The sequence below is a fragment of the Vidua macroura genome, chromosome 6 (assembly GCF_024509145.1).
Source record: "Vidua macroura isolate BioBank_ID:100142 chromosome 6, ASM2450914v1, whole genome shotgun sequence".
NCBI lineage: Eukaryota > Metazoa > Chordata > Aves > Passeriformes > Viduidae > Vidua > Vidua macroura.
This window is the reverse complement of record NC_071576.1, coordinates 45,584,492-45,603,923: the sequence shown is the minus strand read 5'-3', so window position 1 is coordinate 45,603,923 and position 19,432 is coordinate 45,584,492. Positions and strand designations below refer to the sequence as shown.

General features: G+C 42.7%; 1 long non-coding RNA gene across 1 annotated transcript in view; it reads left to right on the top strand.

Annotated features, from left to right (window-relative positions):
* LOC128808821 (uncharacterized) overlaps positions 1-19,147 on the top strand; it is a 99,908-nt gene extending 80,761 nt beyond the window's left edge. The window contains exons 7-8 of the long non-coding RNA XR_008437544.1: positions 16,161-16,247; positions 18,574-19,147. This is a non-coding gene — a long non-coding RNA (uncharacterized LOC128808821). The remainder of the gene's footprint in view (positions 1-16,160; positions 16,248-18,573) is intronic.
* The last annotated feature ends 285 nt before the right edge of the window (positions 19,148-19,432 follow it).

Here is a 19,432-nt window from a genome sequence, read left to right as displayed (position 1 = left end):
CATGGACATGCACAAAAGTTGTAGCACATGACTCACTCTGGTGGTTATAATGAGATTTGCACCCCCTGCTTGGGTGATGAGACACAAGGCTCAAGTAAGGTGGGTGATGAATGCCCAAAATAATCCTGTGTCTTTACAGCTGTGGTTGCAGCTAGGATATTTATCATAGCCTGGGAATAATAAACTCTTTTACCTACACTGATCATTTAAGAATATGGCCACAAAGAAAGTACAGCTCTAAGCCCCTTCACTGACTGTAAAGATTGTCAAGCTAGAGAGCTTGGGAGGTATCAGGTAGCTTTGATTTATCATTAGTTTTTTTGCTTTAGTCCTCTGTGGGTTTGGTTTCCAGAGTTTGAACCAGATTTTGGCCTGACCAGACTGCTGATCTATCTGCCTTTACATTAGTTTGACTTGACTATCCATCTTTACATTGTGTGAAAAGCTTTCAGCTTCAACAGTGGGCTCAACAGTTCAACTCTGCACTGAAGTCCCTGGTCTGGTTCTGCTTTTGGGGTCTGTTTTGTAGAAAATTTTATTAGTATGCTGATTTTTTTTTTTTTTTGGTACTTATATTCTGTTTAGACAGGATTCTTTCAGGAGGTGTCTTTAGGATTGTAATTTCTGTGATAGAGGAGGGAATGTGAGCAGGACATCCTTGTTCTTGCAACAAAATATTCATTAAATAACAAAGTTTTTCTGGTGTCTCCTCCTGATGCTTGAATTAAAGGGGGCATCAGGATGGAGTAACAAGTAAAAGGGAAGATAGTGTTTGACCTTTCTGTCCCAACCTTTCTCTGATAGGGGTACATGTTGTCTTATGATAAGATGTACAAGTATAATGAAATTGAGAAAATATTTCCTTTAAATGTTTCTGTCGGAATAGCAAGAGTATACTTCTGGGTTTGGTATCTCAGTGTCTTGGGAACAAGGAGGAACCTGACTTTTGCTGTGTCAACGTCTATGTTTATTCGAGTTTTTTCCTTGACGTTGTTTCCTTTTGATTTTCCGATGCTATGAGAGAAGTCAAAATAGCAAGGGAAGCAGAAGTGACAATTCACGAGATTGCCGCTGGTTTCCAGCTGAATCTTTGCGCCTGGTATTTCTTACTTCACAGGCACTTCCGAAGAGCTGTTGCCAGCAAATGGGAAACTCTGCTTACATGGAGTTTGGTAATATTTAGGCAGACTGAATCTGCATTTTCATTTGTGAGGATGAGCTGACTCCTAGAACTGGACTACTGTGACTTTCAAAGGTTTTTGAAAATTGGACCTTAAAACCCAGGAAGAGATGCCAGGTTTCCCTTGCTGTCTTGGTCATGCAGCAGTCAGAGGAAGCACAGGTGATGGTTACAGACCTGGGCAGGTAGGAGTAACTCTTGAGCTGGAAGAAACCAGAAGGTATCTGACCAAAGATATTCATGTGGCATGGGCCTCCTTGGATCTGTAGCCAAAAAGGAGTCATCTGCATTTCATTTGTCTCATTTGTATCCCATTGGGGCACATTTCCTGAGGATCTGAATGGAGAATGATTTCTCAGAGGAGCTACTATTCTCTAAGTCGTATAAAACAAGACACACAGTCTGTGTCGATGAGCAACCCAGCTTGCCCTTTAAGCATTTTCATGAATTCTTTGTATCTTTGAGTTGAATAGCTCCAATTGCATGGCAGGACAGAATGCCAAAATGAATGAAGAGAAAAAAGGAGGAACAATAACCTATACCAAGCACTTATATTGAAAACAGGACCCAGGGAAGAGCAAGTAACTGCTGGCCAGCTCTATCCCTCCTGAAAATCTCTTTCATTGATGAGACAATGTCAGAATAGAACAGAAGCATCTTTCAGATTGCAGACAGCATGTTGGCAGAGGAATGGACATAAGTATCAGAGATTACATGACTAGCCTTAACCTGCAAATGTTACCTACGGGCTCATATTCATAAACAGACTGCTGAAGCAAGGAAAGTGAGTATATTTGTCACTCCACCAGCAGTGCAGCTGTGCAGGGCTTGCATGGGGTAATTGTCCTAACACACAAATCCCAGATGCTGTCAAAGCCCTGTGTTAACTGACTGAAAAATTGTGGTAGCACTGCTTAAGAAAACAGAAAGGGAAGCGGGAGGCGGGGGAAGAAAAAAAAACCAAGAAAAATGAACAAATTGTTTTTAAAAAAGATAATTACTTTTGATGTCTGCATGGCCAGCTGTAACATCCGTCTGCTTTTCTCCTTCACAGCATACTCAATGCTGCTGAAGGTATGGGTGAGAAATCCATGTGGTGGTTTCAAATTCAGCATGTAATTGAAATGAGAACTCAGATGGACAATATCAGTGTGGTTGTAGAAGCATCGTTCTTTAGCCTCAGTAATGGGAAGACAAAAACCTCATGTGTTTCAGTAACCAATTACTAGTTAACAACTACTCACCGTCTTATTTAATCGTCGAGTGCTACTAGAGGAGCAGCGACATGATTGTTAAAAAACCACAGTCTTTCATTAAAAATATTTTCTGAGGTTTATTAGTTGAGAAACAAATGCATCTAATGGGTCATAAATAATGAATCTGGGCATAAAACATACAAAATAAAATGTATAGGCCAAATGCCACCTCTGGTTATATTGTGTAACCCAATGGAGAAGATACATGTAAATGAGAACAAGACACAGCCCTATAATTAAAATTATATAGAATCATAGAGAGCTCTGACCACAGAAAAGTCACTGAAATTGTCAAAATCCTGGCTTCATGCCAGAAACCTTGGGGCTGAATTTGACAACCACTGTGATGTGTTGTTTAGGGAGAGGACACAAAGGAAGAAATGTACCTCTGTCCCGAAAACCCCTGCCTTGAGCTGGGCCAACTGCCCAAAAGTGATGTGCTGTATCACAGCATCTCAGTCTATCCCACCACATTCATGCTCCCATGGTTTTTATTGATGCCTTGCCCCTTTTCTTTCTCCCCTCAATGAGTCAGTCTTGAACCTGCTAAGATGGTGATGCTCCCACCTTTGAAGTTGAAGCAAGTCCTCCTTTCTGTCAGTTCAGGCATTTTGTGCACAAGGTACCCACAGGTTTCATGCCAATCCAGTGCTTCCTCTGCCTGTTAGGGCACTTGGAGTTTGGATCCCTGAAACCACAATCTTTGCTCATTTGTCTCAGTATAATGGTAGGAAAAAATTTGTTGTGCTACTCCCTTAAAAGCTGATGCTGGCAATGAAAAGAAATTCCTAGATTTGAATGCTTGTCTGTTTACTTATTTATTTACTTTTGTATTCAGCAGTGGGAAAATATTTTCATCTTTCTCCTTGTCTTGTCAAAAACACTTTATTCATCACAGCAGGCACCAGAGTACAGAACAGGACTGCAATAATTTATCCTCGTCCTGGATCACTCTTGGTCCTCAGTGAAATGCTGCAAGGCTGGCAGAAGACCCGTGAGGCATTTCTGAAGATGAAATGGCCACCCTCATTCTGCAAGGCCACCCCAGCCAGCTCATTCCTGCCTTGGGATGTTGGCTCCCCGCCCCAGAATGCCGGTGTGCTGCACATGGTGGATGGAGCTGCCAGCGCTTGCCTTGCCTCTCTGAATGGAGAGGGCATGCCCTGCCACTTCTCCTGCTCATCCTGCCTCCTGCTTTATCCTCTCTGTGAACTCCTGACCTTGATTGCTCCCTTTCCTGCCTGTGCTCCCCTCCCTCTTCCAAGCTCCAAGACGGTCTCGTGTTTCTTGGAATCCGGCAGCATGAGGGCTTCTTGTTGATTGGTATAAACAATCTTAAAGGTCACATTTCCCCCCCCCCCCCCCCCCCCCCGCAGAGGGAGTTGGGGTGTGTGTGTATCTAAAATAAAAGGCTTCTCTCAAATTAACAACCACAAGGATGTAAACGTGGAAGCCAAAGGGAGCTGTTCACTACCAGTGTGGACTGTGCCAAAGAAGCCCCTGAGGGCTTCCTTAGGAAAGAAAATGTGGGCACAATATATGGCATGCTCTTGCGGCTGGCTGGGAGGGAGAGGTCAGGGTGCCAGGGGATAGTGGCAATCATGCCCTGCGTGAGTGGTGACATTGGATTTGAGCAGCTTTGTTTGTGCCAGGGCTGGCGCTGGTCATCCCGCTAAGCTGGGTGGGAATGCAGAAGTCAGAATGGCTTTGAGCTGCAGGGGCAGGAGCCTGGAGCTGTGAGACAGTGGATAGCATTTCATGCAGGCAGGCGCTGGGTGCATCCAGCTCCTAGAGCTGGTCGGCTGCGTTTGTGGGCTTCAGTGAGAATTGGGTCAGAGCCCTGTCTGGGGAGAAGCTTGTGGGAAACAAGCAAGAAGCAAATGTAGGTGCTCAGAGCTTGTGTTTGCTTTGTGGCTGAATCACAGCCTGGTCTCCGCTCCAGAGGTTTACACGCTTGGTTACGTGTGTTGAAGTCCAGCAGGGAGGCACAGTTTTGACCAGCTTGGTTGTGCCAGGAAAACGCTTTGTAGGTGCAGGCTACACTGGGATGAGAATGCTTTAGCTGCTTTAGTTTGTCTAATCCAGGGAAAGGATTTAAATACAAAAGGGCAGCACCTATTCACATCTTCATAAATTGTCAAGTGTCTGAAAGACTGTGTAGGCTTAATGCTTTCTAGCCCAGTCCAGCTTTTGAGGGTTGTTAAAGCTGCTTTGCTCTGTGCTGCCTCTGAGATTTTTCTCCTGTGCTACATTGCAGGAGACATGGCCCATGTCTTCAGGAAACACAGCAAAACTTAATATCACAGCAAACCTCTCTGTATTGCAAGTTGACATAAGCTCATTGAAGAGAAATCTGCAGAGATTGCTGTATGTGTAGTGATGTCATTCTTAAGAAGTTGCTGAGTAAAAATTGTTGGAAATGAACCCTGGAGAAAAGTAGCAAATATGTCTGCTGAACTTTATTCCTCCTTCTGTGGCCACTTCTAGAGACAAGATACCCAGTTAGCTGAACTTTCGGTCTGGCTCAGTAAGGCCACTCTTTATTTTCTACATCTACCTCAGCTTTTTGATCAAGGGCCTGATCCCCTTTCTGAAGGAGATAACCAGGCACAACTCACAGCAATGTGCATTAGTGGACATGTTCATAACCCTGTCACTTTGGGTGGTGAATGTAGGCAAACAGAGCAGATCTAATTCCACCACCCAAGACCTGAGAAAGTATTTTGCATGTTTTTACTGGCCAATTTTCTAAGGAAATAAGTTTAATGTGAATGTGTATTGTGCATGACCTCGTGATCCTGCTTGCTCCTCTATCTCTTTTCTAAGGACTCTTTTGCTGGTTCCGTCCTAATTTGTGAAGGGAGTAGAGATTTCAAAGATAATCCAATTTCTACAAATATAATGAAATTCGGAGCTGATGAAGAGACATTTTCCTCTAATGGGCACTAATCTCAGAACTTACTCAAACACAAAAAACCATAGAGAGAAGATGTTAGGAAAAAACTCATGGGAAAGGCTTCGTGGGCTCAGCAAACAAGAATACCATACCAAGGATACCATGTTTCATTAGATCTGCTTTTTTTTCTTATTTGTGTTATTTCCCTGAAGCTCTGCTTATGCCAGCTCAAGTCTCAAATCAGAGCAGAATCTCAGAAAAAGCAGAAAAACTTTTTTTTTTTTTTTTTTTGAATGGTATTACAATAGATCTTAAGATGCCCAGAGATCAGGTTCCCCTTGTTCTTTGCATCTCACACACAGGAAGAGACAATCCCTGGTCTGAAAGGTTTAAAATATCACATGCAGGCTGATAAGTGAAACTGGATCACCAGCTCACACTCCTGGTGTGCATCCAGGCTTGAATTTGCTTGCTCTTCCTGATCAAGAGTCCTTGGGGCCATGTGGTTCAAGCTGCCCTTCTAAGAACTACCCAAAATCTTGTCCAGATTGTAATTGAGCTTATGATGATCCTGGTGATACTCTCATCAAGTTAATGTTTGAAAAATTATGGGCTGAGTATTTGCCTCCATGTCTAAATCAGAAATGATTGCCCAAATGCCTCCTTCTGCTTCACATAACTTTTATTAGATGACAAATAGTCCACTTTTATTTTCTGTGGGGTGGGAAAGGAAGGGAGGTGGCAGGTTTGAGAAGATATATTTGTGTTTTAAACTGTATGGGTATTTTAACTATTGTCTACTATGTTGGTCTATTGCTAAAGGACAAGAAACTTCACGTCTGTTCCCAAATGTTGCATGGCTGGGAGATGAGATCATGCTGTGTGAGAGTCATTTGCTGATACACCACCTTTGTTTAAATTCCAGAATGTTATGTTTCCAAAAAAAAAAAAAAAAAAAAAAAAAAAAAAAAAAATTATTGTAAATGTTGAGTTTGTCTCAATGCAAGTTTGAAAACTGGGCCAAAATTCCTTGAATTTGAAGCTACAATTTCAGGCCTGACAAGGACTTTGTGAGTTCCTAAATGACAAACTTTTCTAGTACCTGAAATACTAACCCCAGTCACATAAGCACATGTTAAAATTTGAATTAGTTTTAGCCAAGACTGCTGAAGTGCTTTTTATGCTTTCTGAGTTAAGCCCTTGTAAGATGCTCCAAAGTGAGATCCATAAAATGGCAATTTTCCATGTGAAGGAAAAAAAGAGAGGAAAAGGGCCAAAAACTGCTTTTGTGAAGCATCAGTATATTTTAAGAGCTATACAATGAGGAAGACTAGTCTGAGATCCTTCTCCTAAAGGATATGCTGGCTCTGTAGAGGAAAGAAGGAAAAACTTCATGCCCAGCTGATTTGAACCATTGTGGGGTTTTTTGCCATTATTTGAATCTTCAGTTTTAAGCAATCAGGATAGCTGATACTTTCTGTGACACATCTCATCTCATCAAACACTTTATTTTCTTTGTGTCAAAGAATTCCACAGAAAATCTCCAGCCAAAATGTAATATTAGGCACGATTCTTCCCTCGTTTCCACTGCACTAACATGGCTTGAGTGGCAGGGCTAAACCTATTTTTTCTTAACATCTCAGACTGTCAAGAACTGGCCCTTCTGCCAGAGTGGAGCAGGAAGCAGTTTGGAGAAGTCTGCATGCATATTTTCATAAGAGATGTCACGCTCAGGGGGAAGTTTGGATCCGCAGGATATGGAGGCAAGGCAGTCCACTTCCCCCATGGCAAAGCTTCTCTTTTTTCGGAAAGTGTCCCTCCCCTGTGTCCTGGCAGGACTTGGGTCATGCTGAAAATTCCATCCTGTCCCTCTGCTTCCTGCCTTTTCACCCATCACCAGAGTGATAAAACGCCCATCCGAAGGCACTGTGGAACTGATTGCTCTGTTATATTTTCAGAAATTTAAAGTAACGTTGCAAAAGCTGGTTTTGTGGGAAGTTCAAAGGGACCATACTGGTGCGAGCTGCCCAGCGTGTCAGAACTTTTGGTGTCTGAAGTCTTTTATGATTTGATGAAAATTCCAGCCTCAATGCTTAGATTTTGATTTTGCATACACTGTTGTTTAGCAACATGAGAAATGGTCAGAACCATCATGTTTGCACTGACAAAAATGTCCCTCAAGGAATGGATCCTTCAGATTTGAGGTTTTGGATTGATAGGCTCAGGCTGAGAAGTTGGACTGCTGGCTTGATGGGAGCAGAGGACGCTGCCCCTAGGAACAGATCACCACTCAGATACAAAAAAGCTGCTCACTTTGAACAGCTGTCTCTTGAAGTTCACTGTATTGGTCTGGGCAAGCTGTTCTAGGTGACTCTGCTTGAGTAGGGCAGATTGATGCCCTCAAAAGGTCCCTCTACACCTCAACCATGCTTGATCTAGCCCCTTAGCATGGAGTGTATTTCTTAATCTGCAATGAGTTCATCTGGCTACTGAAAGCAGTGTATCTCTAAGACTACCACAGAACTACCTTTTATTAACCTTTTTATGTTCTACCTACCTAATTTGTGTGTAATTTCCATGTTTTCTCATGCTACACTTCAGTTCTAGACCAGGCAGCTAAGCAGCGTTAGGAGGTGATGTCCTGCAAACATCTGGCAGCCACCCCTTCCAGGTCAACCCTTTGGAGCAGCTCCTGCCTGTTTCTCAGTGCCATCCTGTCTGTGGCCCTGGTTGGGCTCAGCATGCAAAGGAGACAAAGCCTACTCCTGCATAGCTGGGGCATAGCTCAGCCACATTCTTCAATGCCTGTTTTTCCCCAGTGACCTTACTCTACAGCTCTGGTGGTCAGTTGACTATTATGCTGTGAGCTTGCCCACATTCCTCCACCCACTCAGGCAAGCTCAGCTCACTGGGAAGGGGCGGTGAGGCAGGGAGGAATCCGACCGTCTGGAGACTTATTCAAAGGAAACAGAAATTTCAGGCCTCTGGGGCTGTTTTGCCCATCACTTCTCCAGCAACAGGGAGGTTGGAATAGCTGTGTGAAGAGAGTCTGACCACTGTGGTTGCCACACACCCTGCAGTAAACAGGCATTCCCGTGGCAAGCCAGCAGGCTCCACTTGTTGCCACACTACTTTGCCCTTTCCTCACGCTGAGAGGAAACACCAAGGAAAACAGCCTGGAAAAACCTTCTCAGAGCAGTTGCCACTTGTCATGTTTGTGGGAGCCTTGCAGTAACAGGTTTGGGTGCTCAGCTCCTCTGCTTTGAAGGCTGTGAAGATTGCTAAACTAAGGATCTTTAAACACAGTAAATCATGCAGCTTGTTGATTTTGAGAACCTTTTAATTTTGACCACTTAATGTGCAACTTCTAAAATAACAGTTTCAATTTCTTATATATGTGTGTGAGAGAGAAAGAGAGACTAGACATGAGCTAGATAGGGAGTTGCAATGCAGATGGTTTTTCAACTCTGGTGCCAACTCAGACAGATTACAGTGGGAGAAAGGTTTGCACAGTAAGAGGAGAAGGTTAGAATCCTGCTAGTTTATTACTGCAGTGGTTAGATTAGAAATGTTAAGGATTTGTGAAGAAGTGACTGTCAGGAAAATTTATGATTCTCATCGCTCACTCAGCCGCTCTGCACATCCTGTATATTTTCTGACATACTTCCAACAGCATAAATATTAATAGAGTAATACTGACATTTAGGCCTGGTCCAAGTCTCATTAAATTCAGTGGAAATGCTCCCATTGTCTTCAGTGGAAGATGGATCATGGTCTTGAAAAGGAACAAAGGAGGTGAAAATACCAAGTGGGGCTTCGTGGGGCTAAATAATTTTGTTATTAAATCAGAACTCCTCAGCTTCCTGACTGAGCATTTCAGTCTGTGACCTTTAACGTTAAATTATTGCCAAAACAGGAAAAAGAAATTAAGGCTTGATAAGGATTGAGATGGTCACAGATTTTACCAGCCTCACTGATGGAATGTGACAATTTCTTCAATGGGAATGAGTTGGGCGTGAATTGTTCATCAGTCATTTTGATTTATTCAACCTTTCAGCCCCAGAGTTTGCAGTGGCAGGGATTACTAGAAACTCAGCAAAAGAAATTCTTTCTCCCACTTAGTTGATAACCTCTGCATGTGCATGAAGAGTTACAGAGAGAGGATTAGGTATTACAAAATGGCTCCATTTACTTCATTGACGAGATAGCCCAGAATTGGCTGTGTGGATTCCATGTGAGAATCTATTGCAAAAGCTTTTTTGGCATTGAAATATCTCTCTCCTTTTCTAGATAAAAATCTTCCCCCCCATACCTTTCTGCATAGCAATTAGATACAGCTGTGTTTTGCAAAGCCACCTAGGGAATTTGGATGTCCAGTTCCCATAAAGTTTTATGTGAATTAGGTTTCCAAGCAGCTTTGAAAGTTCAGCTGAGTTAGGACTGGAACTTCATGGTTTTGATACAGTTCTGTACATGGAACCCCTACATCTCTGGGTGACAAAAAAAAAGGATATTTTGAGGTTTTGTCATCACCTTGCAGAGCTCCAGTGAAAGAGCTGCACTGGAGCTTGCAGGACCTGCAAAAGCTACACTTTGTGTCAAAAGAAGCAGAAGTAATTTTTCAAAGTTTTTCATGATTGTTAAGACCAGATTTCCAAGAGAGTCTATCTTTGCAACAAAATACATGCCAGGTTTCCAAAGGATCCTTTTATGAAACCACAAATGTTGCATCTCAGTGCACTGAGTACTCCTGAAAATCTGGTCAAGGATGAAGGGATGCAGAAGACTCTGTACTCAGGAGTACCTGGCAAGTTTCAGGCCAGAACAAGCTGTAGGGTACATTTTCCTGGAGAGCTTATCAGTGAATGTGTGAACTTTGCCAACTGTGGCCACCCCCAGAATTTCCAGTTCTTCCTCTTGTCAATTAGGAGGTTCCTGTCTGATCTGTGAAGTACAAGAACAGGCAGACAGCCTGTCACATCTACTGCTTGAAGAAAAAATACACAGGAAGTAACAAATAGAAATCCAAGTGAAACAGCTCAAGAATTGCAAGGGTGAAAGTTTGACTTGCACTACGCATCACATGACAGTCTCCTTGCTACCAACACCTACAGAGGTGATACCTTCTTTTTTACCAAATTATGGCTTAAGAGAGGTGGGGAGAAGGGAAAGAAGAGAGAAGCCAACTAGCTGGTGCAGAAGCCTCATGGAAAGAGATTGGTTATTTAAGCTGCAGACTTCTCAGAAAAGGAACACTTCGGAAATATTTCCTGTAGCTACACCAGGGGTCTACAGATCTTAGCCAACAATCTGGAGCCACACTGGTAAACAAACATGTACTGAAAAAAAAAAAAAAACAACCCAACATATTTTGAGAAATAAGTCCAAGGCAACTTGGATGACTAGCTTTCCAGTGCTAGTACTCAGTGGCCACAGAGCAATAAACCAAAAAGATTTCCCTCTTAGTTAAAATAAGAAGCAGCTGTTTATGATCCATCCTATTTGGAGCCTCCAACACTGTAAAACTAAACCTGCAGTGACCTGAGTGAATGTAAAGATTTTATGGGGCCACAAAGTATATGCATGTTTGCAGTAGTGTAATAGAGAGGAGAAGCCAAACTGGAGGATTTGAGCCAGTCTCTCCACATCTTCTGTTTAAAAGTTAAAGTGCACATTAGCTCTCAAAGAACAGGAACAGAATGCTACATTTTTTGAACTCTTGTCCCACTGTTTGCAATACTTGTCTTCCAGACTTTTTACTTTGCTGTATCTCTACCCCCTGAGCCCTGGAGAATTCATGGAGTTCCTCGGCTGCTGTTCAGCCGGTATTCAGCAGGTATTGAAGGAAATGATGTTGGGTACTCAGGGGTGGCTTTCTATTCAGGCATGACCTGAGTAAAACAATTTTATGGTACTGGTCAGTCAGATGGAGTACACCAAAGAAAGCAGAAGACTTGGACTCCCTTTCTTGTCATTTTTGATGACACCAAGCTATCATCTACTGATATTTTAGAGGGAAGGAGTGCCTTCCAGAGGCACCTTGAGAGATTAGAAACCTGAGTTTATGTGAACCTCATGAAGTTCAGCAAGGCCAAACGTAAGATTCTGCATCTGGACCAAGGCAATCCCAGACAATGCCTGGACAGGGCAATGAGTGGATTGTGAGCAGCCCTGCAGAGAAGGACTTGGAGGTGCTGGTGGATGAAAAACTGGACATGAGCTGGCCATGTGCACTTCCAGCCAAAGAAGCATCCTGGGCTACATTAAAAGAATTGTGGCCAGCAGGTTAGGGGAAGTTATTCCCCTCTCTACTCTGCTCTCGTGAGTCACCACCCAAAGTATTGTGTTCAGCTCTCAGGTCCCCAGTGTAAGAAAGACATGGACCTGTTGGAGTGAGTCCAGAGGAGGCAATGAAGATGACCAGAGTGCGGTAGCACCTCTCCTCTGATGACAGTTCGAGAGAGTTGGGGTTATTTAGCCTGGAGAAGGAAAGATAAGCCTCTGGGGGAACTTGATAGCAACCTTCCAATACCAAAAGGAGATCTACAGGAAAGATGGGGAGGAACTCTATATCAGGGAGAATTATGAGAAGTAAAGGTTTTAAACTGAAAGAGGGTAGATTTAAATCAGATCTTAGGAAAAAATTCTTTACAATGAGGGTGGTGAGGCATGGGAACAGGTTGTCTGGAGAAGCTGTGGATGCCCCATCCCTGGAAGTGTTGAAGGTCAAGCTGGACAGGATTTACAGCAACCTAATTTAGTGGAAAGTATCCTTATTTGTGGCAGAGGTTTTGGAGTTAGATGATATTTAAGCCCCTTAATCCAAACAGTTTCATGATTTTGATGGCCTTCACATAAATAATTATGGTTGGATGCTGTTGGCCAAATCCTACTTTGATCATTTGCATTATCAAACATTGTCTTACCCTTTAGCTCTGAAAAATGTCTTTTTTGTTCCCTGCAATTTTATTTTTTTCAAAATTCAATTTTTTTTCCCAAAATGTTTTCAGAAAGTTGTTTTTCCTGTTTTGTTTTATTTTTTCTCTGAAGTGCTGCTTAATGTGATCTGGATGTTTTCAGGTGAGTCCAAATGCTTGTTAGCCTTGACCTACCACAGGAAAAAAGATAAGTGTGTCTCAGGTAAACACACATGTCTAGCTGAGGGACGTGGTGCTCGGTGGCTTTCTGTTCAATTTTCCTCAACTAGGAAAAGCTCTTTAGTCCTTAGAAAGCTAGGATGGAGAAAAATAAGTGGAGTGGTGTAAGGAAAAGTCATGCTCACTTCATGAAGGAGAAGCTCAGTACAGCCCAGCAGAGGTGAGCTGTGCCTTCCTTTGCCATGCATCCCTTTTCCTCTGCATGAAATAAAAATTCCCTCTCCCCATCCCCCTTTGCATTGTTTCCTCTCTTCTCTTTTTTTCTCTTCCTGTCAAATATTTAAGCAGATATTTCCTTTTTGGTGGTGTGCCAGGGAGCATTCCAGCTCTGCCCCCTTTGAAAATAAAAAGGCTGACCCCCATTTCCATAACCAAGGAAGGGACAGGTAGCCTTTGTTTGTGTTCCAGAGCATGACTGTTTTTCTTAGATTTGCACCAAAAGAAGAGAAATGATGCTGTTATTCAGAGGAGGAATTGGTCAGTGACCCCAGCAAATGCAGTAGCAACAGCAGCAAAATGGGTGGTATGAGCTGAATGCTTTTTGGTGATGAACCTTTGGCTTTGGCCAATTCCTTTTCTTGCCCTCTTCCTCTCCTCTCTTTTCTCTCTCTCTCTCTCCAAGATTTCCCTATTTTCTTGTGTTTAAGACACGTCAAACCCTGGAATAGCCCTCACAGGCATTAGTCACTAGTGATTAAAATAGCCACTAAGCAGGCAAGAGCCTGCAATGATTTGTGCTAAACTGGGTGTATCACTGTTTGTAGCAAGGGTTGCTAATTTGCAAACCTCCCTTGTTATTATCGTTGTTTTTATTAATAGCACCAAGGGGCTCCAGCTGACATTAAAATTCCATTTCATCCTCTGCTGTACAACCGTAGGGAATAGAAGAGTTTGTCACCTTGATGGGCACTGTAAAAATCAGGAGAAATGAAGGACTGTCTGGTCCATACAGCTGAAGAACAGAGCTGTTCTGGACCTCAACAGAGGTCCAGTTGGAAGAGAGGGAGAGGGAAATGGCAGACCTGAGAAATGGGCTTAGGTCTCCCTGGCTCTGAGCAGGTTCTCAGCTGGGTGACTGCTCATTGGCTCTCTGGTGGCAGCAGGGGACTTGGTGGCCTGGTGGTGCAGACAGAGCAGCTGCCAGAAATGGGTGCTGTGCTGGGAGCGAAGAGGGTACTTCTGGGAAGCCACAGAGTATTCAAAGATGGAAAGAATTCAAAAACACCAAGCAGAAGGGCCACTTTGCTGGGGATTTGTGGCAATAAACTCAATTGAAAGGCTGGGAATCTCATCTTGATCCAGAGAAATATATCCAAAACTGCAATTGCAGTTGTGTACTTGCCTTTTCTTACTTACAGAATGATGACAGTAGTGCAACCTCACAGGAACTGTGTGTGCTTTAAGGCTCCAATTTGATATGTGTGCATGACCTTGGACTGCTCCTGGTGACCTGAGTGCAAAGTCCATTTGCTACTAAGGATGACTGCTCTAATATAGTGACTGAACTTATTGATGTATTCGTTAAATACATCGGGCTCCACTCTAGTTGAAAGTATCATTAGTGGTTCAGGTTTTCACTTCTAGAACCTAGAGGAAACTGTAAGGATTTACCCCAATTTGGAGCCCTTTAACTTGAATAGCAAAAAAAGCCCCAGCCCTGTGGTTTTTACTGCTCGAAGTCTTGGGTTCTCTCTCTGTCTTTGATGCAGAACAGAAATTGGAAATCTTGTAAGAACAACTTGGGTCAGGCTGTGAGTATATCAGAAAGGGTTTTCCCTCTGTGTATCTGCTTCCAGCTGAGAGGAAGTAACAAAGAATGTGTTTAAAATCAATGGAATTAGACAAACTTCTTTGACGTATAATAAAGATCTGGATTTTTGGAGATTTTCAGTGAAGTTTTGGCTATGATTTTGTTTTGTCTGCAGTAATCACATATGTCTAACTGTAAGATAAACTACAAGATCTAAGTAGGATTGCTAGAGGTTTGTGTTGCTCTGCAGCAAGCAACACTCCAGCTGCCCACACTGACAGTAACAGTGGTGGCTTTGCAGACAGGGCACATTCTAAGGATTGGTTGTCAACTTGTGTGTTAATGTGTGGTGAGTTGAGTTAAGCAGAGAAATCAATCTGCAGTCAGTTTTAATACAGCAGTACATAATTTGAGGCAGCTGTCACCAGATTAAAACCATGAGCTTTATTGCTCCCAGTGAAGGGGATCCCTGGTTTGGGAAAGCTGCTAATGAAGCATTGAATGCTGTGATGTGATTAGTCTCCTTGCCATTGACAAGGCTTGAGCGCTGAACTTCAAGTGAAGTGTGTTTTTGGAGTGAGGGGAGAGTGCGTGGGAATGTTGTACCAAGCCATGAGTGTAGAAAGCCAAGGAAGTTGAGTGATGAGATTTAGGAAGGCTTCAAAGTGGCTCTGGATGGATGTGCAGCGGAAGGATGAAGTGAGGGTGAGCTGTGAAAATTACTCTCAAACATCTCTTGTCTGCAGACAATTTATTTTGGTTTTTCTGAGAAAATGTCGTGGAGATAGAGAAAGAACATTTGGCTGCTGGATTCTCCAGCAAGGAGTGTGGTGGTTTGGGTTTGGTAACTCCAGGGAGCCAGAGGTGAAAGTGGAACTGCTGGGGCTGGCTTGTCCCAGCTGTAGGATCTGGGGGTACAGTGCTTTCCAAGGCACTACTCTGATGCACTGACACTCTTGCCAGGTTGTGCTATTGTACCTTGGACTGTCCCTTTGGGGGTTTATCCTGCTTGGTGGTTTTACCTCTCACTTGATTACTGAGAGGAAAGGATGCAAAGAATCTGTGAAGCAGCAAAGCTACCTTTCATTTTCAGTTCCAAAGAGACAACCTCAGAATATTCTGAGAATCTGCCCTGGGGGAAGGAACTCTCCAAACCTCCTATTAAGATACCACCACAGTACCTCATTTTAGTGAGGTAAGAACTCTCATTAGATCCTTCCCAAGCTATGTCTGAGCTACAGGCTCTCTTTTGTGGGTATGCTAGATAGAGGGGAGAGGGAAAAAAAAAAAAAAAAGAGAAAGAAAAACCCAGCCCAACTCATTTTCCAATGCTGTTCAGTCTGCACTGATTATATAATGTGATTGATAAAGTTGAGGAGTTAGCTGAGGTCAGAGCCCCAGGATGCCAGCTTCTCATTCCATGAAGGAGCTTTTTGTGTGTACGTGTATGTGCATGGCGGACGAAGGTTGTGTTTGTTTCTTGAAAAACCCTCAGACACTCTCCAAAGAATTCCAAATTTAAAGCAGTGTAAAATGCTCCATCAAACATGTTTTACAGTCTTGACATTGCTGCCTGTGAAATCTACTCCAATGACTGTTTCTGAGACTTTTTGAATAATCTCCTGATTGTGCTTTACTTGCTGTTGGGCAGAGTCATCGTGGAAAATGGGGCAGTTGTTTTATAGTCCTGTCTGGATGGGGAAAACTTGGAGGAAGACTGTTTCACCAAGGTCACTCAAGACATGTAAAATATATTCTACCTCCAAAAATAAACAAGATAGATATGTATGGCTGGGCTAGGGGATGAAGCAGGAGAAAATGAAACCTCTGGGGCTGAGGACTTGCTTTCAAATTGAGCAGAGATCACACTGTAGTGGTCACAGAGGGATGTTTTTCTGAAGCTCTTCTTGTTTCTCCATAGTGCCCAGGAGTGGGACCAGTCACGGTGGAAGCCACAAGGGAGATTTCTGTAGATCAGATGGGAAATCACTGGATGCCCTGAGGACTGGTGAGTTCCTAGAGTCAGTAACTATGCTGTTAACTTACACAGAGCTACTCCATCCTGGGCCCTTGCCAATTGTCTGCTGTTGGTATACTAAAGGGACACTCTGGTGGGTGATTAAGGGCAGCTCCATTGTATTTCAAACATTTTTTTTCACCTGCTTTGCATCTTGTATGAAATATCCAAGACTAGGACTTTCAAATCTGCCCAAAAGACTAGGGAGCAGAACTTCCACTGGTTGATTTGGTCTAGGTGTGGTACTGGTGTAGCAGAGTAGAAATGCACTGCGATAGGATAAGATCTCATCATCACTATGCCCAACAGGAAAATAAACATTTTGTCTCTGTCTCACTAATAATTTGTGTATTTATTCCAGTAATATCTTAACTCTGGCTTAGCCTTTATGTAGCAGCATAAACCCATTATTCTGTGACATTTCTTCCCTTCTACAAATAAACAGAATGGAAGGGAGAGAAAGAGTGGCAAAGCTATAAACTATAATGTTAGGAGCAATAAGACAAAATTAGACATGGCAAAATTGCAGTTTAGTCTGAAGGAAGAAGAGTGTAGCACTTCACCTATGACTAGAACTTGACAGTACTGTGCTCATACAGAGACAGTTCCTGCCTTGAATAATTTACAATCCAGAGAGATGACAAGTGATACATGACAAGCGATACATGACAAGCAATCCTTCCTTTTCAGAGGAAGAATTTGGGCACACAGGGTTAATTGTTTTCCTTTGTAAGTCAGCAGGATCATTGCTGCAGCCAGGAATAGAGTTTCACTGTAAGTTGTTTGGCCAAAGTGTATGTTACAGGTTTGTCTCAGTGCCTTCTGCAGTCTGGTCTTCATCTCTGAAATATGAGTGATCATTGTAAAGTTACCTAAAGTTACCTCAAACAAGGTTACCCAGGCTTGAGCATTGCGCCTGATGTTGTGCATTTCTATGTTGTCTCTCCACCCTTTGTGCACTCAGGCACTATGGCACTGCAGGCAAAACTGGTGGATGTGCTACAGCTGGCAGCAGATTGTCACTCCAGGGCAGAGACACCCTAAGCCACCCTCAGCTCTGAAGAACAGGACATGCTCTGGGAAAGCCTGTGAAATACGGGTGCAGAAGGGCAGGATGGCTCTCACACTTGGGGCCAATTCGACTCTTATGTGGTGTGATTGTGGTCAAGTCCTTATGCCAGGGAGCAGGCTCTGAGCAGCACAGCAGTTGTTATCCGAATAGTCTGGGACATCTTCATGGAGAAGTGTCTGGTGGGAATATGCAACTCAGATCTTGTCTTTCAGCACTAATACTCACTCCCGTGCTGGCTGGCTTGAGGCTGCAGCCAGACTGCAATTGCCCAAGTTATTTCTGCAATGAGGAATATATGCAGAGTCAAGCAGAAAGCATCTCGGAAGAAATGAATTACCAGCCAAATATAGATTATTTCATTTTGAGGGATGTCATCCAATCTACTCAGCTTCCCAGTCATTCAGCAACTTTTAATGTCTATTAATGCCTATATTTATTATAATTATGCATACTGAAAACTCAGCCTGAATTACATCTTTATTGTTTGTTCCTGGCATATAATGTTAGACAGGGCAATGCCTTTTCTTTTTTCTTTGAGGCACTGAGTGCACAAACTCATCATGTGTAAGTATTTCCCAACAAATTTACCTCCTTTTTGTGTAGGAATAGGGTAGGAGAGGTTAGAGACACTGGGGTAATTTTCAAAGGGAGCTACTTTCTTTTAAATGCATTTTCTGGCAGAGATTCAGTGAACTGTACATGTATTTATTTATGATAGCTTTAATGGGATTTAAGCATGGACTTGAACTTAAAGGTAATCTTTGTATTTTGCAGAATATTTGTTCCAATGCCCTGTTCAATGGTGCAACAGTTGAATGGCACAATTGTGCATGCTGCTTGGGCCAAAGTGGTATGGAAGAAAAAGACAGCTAATCTCAACAAATTATGAGCCCTGCATAAGTACAGCAAAATTCACAGGCTCCATAATAAACTTCTTAGGAACCTTGTTGAAAATCGGTAGCCACCAAGTGATAAAACACGGAAACCTTTTCTCTGATAAAGTTAAAATGTGGTGATATTTCTTCTGAAATACTCTTGCAGAAGCACTGATGAGATAAATGTATTTATGTCGTGAATAAAATGCCTGATGAAAACTAATCTGAGAGACGGAGTAACTGATTGAAGAGGGCCAGGATTGTCAGTGCTTCCCATCTGCTTTGCATCACTGAGCTGGGCAAAACATCAGAGCATATTGGTGAATCTGGCAGACGTCAGGTTATTTTTATGTCATCCTTATTCTTCCAGGGCCTGATCCAAGCCTCACTGAAATCCATAGAAATGAGTGGACTTTTCCTTTACATCAGCGAGCTTTGAATTGGCTCCTTCCTCGCTCACTAGTAATGTCAGGAGCCTGTGATGGGTGTTGGAGACATTTTGACAGAGCAGTTGGGCACAACTGTGCGTTCCTTTTTAATCCTGCCCTCTGGCGATCTTGTTATTGGTGTATGGTGATGGCTGGAGTCCTGAGATAAAATTAAATGGGGAGCATAACAAACTGGAAAACGCATACTGATTTAGAAGTGAATGAGACCATTCCCAGAAGTGCTGAAATTCAATGGGATTTAGAATCCCAAGGACCCTATTATTTAGGAAAATGGACCACATGCTTTCAAGACATTTGGGCATCTCTGAAAACTTCATCCATCACTTCTATGGAGAGCAGTGTAGACCTTATGTAATATCACAGGCAACAGCCAGAACTGTTGAGAGTAAAACCCACAAAATGGCTTGATCTTCTATTGTTTCTGAAGGTGTGAATTTCTCTTTTCCTGATATTAAGTAACTTTTGGATGTTTTCCTTTTCTGTTAAAAAAGGAGTCTGCTGTATATTAAAAAGATGTTTATAAATTCCCTCACATGCCTGTCAATCCAGACATCCCTCCTTATTCTCATTATGTTTATTTATATAGACACATGAAAAACTAACAATCTTACACTTATTAATCAAGGTGATTCAGCCATGCCTCCCACTGTCTTTCTCTGACTCCAATCTTATTCCAAAATACAGCCCTAAATGTCACTGGGGTTACTCATAAAACACAGTGCTGCTCTGTATGAGTAAGACTATTTGAATCTGGCCTGGAGTAAAGTTACTAATTCTCAG